General features: G+C 39.0%; 1 pseudogene; it reads right to left on the reverse strand.

Annotated features, from left to right (window-relative positions):
- Positions 1 to 1,071: 1,071 nt before the first annotated feature.
- LOC101659351 lies at positions 1,072 to 1,546 on the reverse strand (annotated as a pseudogene).
- Positions 1,547 to 2,047: the final 501 nt, after the last annotated feature.

Here is a 2,047-nt window from a genome sequence, read left to right on the forward strand (position 1 = left end):
GAAGGTCTGGTGATGTGCTCGCCAAAGGTCAGTCTTGAAAATAGGGAAACGTGGTTCAATTCCGCACACGGGGGCTTCCTTGAACTAGTATGAATGGGACAATTTCTTCGCTTTGGATTTTGTTTCTTCCTACTAAAAAATTAGAGTCAAGATGGGTAAATGGTGCTCAAATATCCTATAATTCAGAATCATTTAAATGTATTCACCTTGTTTTATTAGTGTCAATTAGTCCTGAGCATTTCAGGTTTAAAGTTTAATTTTAATTTTCTTGTTATGAACCCTGAAAATGCAGTAAATCCAAAGTTCATTTCTGATCCCTTACTGCTGATAGGAACTGCATCCTGATTTTACTTGCCTGAAGAATGTTGCTGTGATGCAGTTCTAAAAATATGTTTTGACAAATGGAAGTAAAATACAAGTTGTCTTATGCTCCTATGATGTGACCGTGTCCTAATTCATAGTTCAACAAATCCTGGCAAACTTTTATTTAATTTCTTTTTTCATCTTTGTCTACTTGATCTCATGTAAACGTAAATATGTACATTGGTAAAGCCATTCCTTTTCTGTGTGGTAGTCATCCAGACCCAAAGATTTCTAGAAATCTAAAACAAAAATTTTTTGGAAGTCATCAGCTTAATTTACAAATTTAAAATAGAGTGTTTTTAATCAGCATCCCAAAGTTTAACGGTGCATTTTTCTGACTTACTTTTCAATATTTTCAAGTATTGAATCAATTCTTTAATTTTTTCTCGCTTCAGGCAAGAGATGTTCGACCATTTTCCTTCCTTGGGTTTGACTGTTTTGTAAATTATAAAACATTATCAACTCTGACAACTAAAATATTCACAAACTATCTCTATAGAGCAGCTAACATAGCCTTTTGAAAGTATAAAGTATAAATAGCCCTAGTTATACACACAACTCATTTAAATAAATATAAGGAGTGCACAATGTGTACATTTCTAATCACCCTTAAAAATATGTTGTGGTCTTCCTTAAGTATTTTCTTTCTTTCTTTCTTTTTTTTGAGTGAGACCAAAAATAACTTTATTTCCCTGGGAGGCTGGCGACTCAGAACTTCTGGAACTGCGTCTTGGTGCCGCAGCCTTGGTGACCTTGAGCACGGTGAAGTGCATGGTCTTGCTCAGGGGCCGGCCCTCGCCCACGGTGATGATGTCGCCTATCTGGAAGTCTCTGAAGCAGGGGGGCAGGTGCACGGACATGTTCTTGTGGCGCTTCTCAAGGCGGTTGTGCTTGCGGATGTAGTGCAGGTAGTCTCGGCGGATGACAATGGTCCTTTGCATCTGCATCTTGGTCACCACGCCAGACAGAATCCGCCCTCGGATAGAGACGTTGCCAGTGAAGGGGCATTTCTTGTCAATGTAGGTGCCCTCAATGGCCTCCTTGGGCGACTTGAAGCCCAGACCAATGTTCTTGTAGTAATGGGGGAGCTCTCCTGGCCAGTTTCCCCCAAGAGGACCCTCTTCTTGTTTTGGAAGATGGTGGGCTGCTTTTGGTAGGCACGCTCTCTCTGAATTTCCGCCATCTTCCCGGCCACCTGGAACAAAGAGGGCCGTGGAGGCACCTGAGTTTCCTGATCGGCAACATGATGACTGGAAAGGAAGTCCATAAGTTTTTTGTACGTGATTATAGTACAGACCTCAGAATACCTTCAAAATTCAGCTGCTTATACAGAACACTGAGAGTAAATGACTTATCCAAGGTCACACGGCTTTGTTCTTTACTAAACCATGTGGTATTACAACAATATGTAGGCCAAATTATAGATTGTTTTTATGTATGCAAATTTACTCCTTAGGCATGATCTTTTATTTTGTGATTAAATTTCCAAAGGGCATTTTTGACATTCACATTAGCTTGATTCAAGTAGAAATTAATTTCCTCTTGACAAGCGTTATGAGTTTCAAAATATCCCCTGTGCACACATTTGCTGAAAAGGTTATTTGTATTACAAATGTTTGTGGCAGAGATATCTTTATATTGCGCATACATATCTTTATATACATAATGTTATTTTAAATGAATG

This window comes from Echinops telfairi, unplaced genomic scaffold (genome assembly GCF_000313985.2).
Source record: "Echinops telfairi isolate 266 unplaced genomic scaffold, ASM31398v2 ScPeMD7_9;HRSCAF=40, whole genome shotgun sequence".
In the NCBI taxonomy this organism is placed as follows: Eukaryota; Metazoa; Chordata; class Mammalia; order Afrosoricida; family Tenrecidae; genus Echinops; species Echinops telfairi.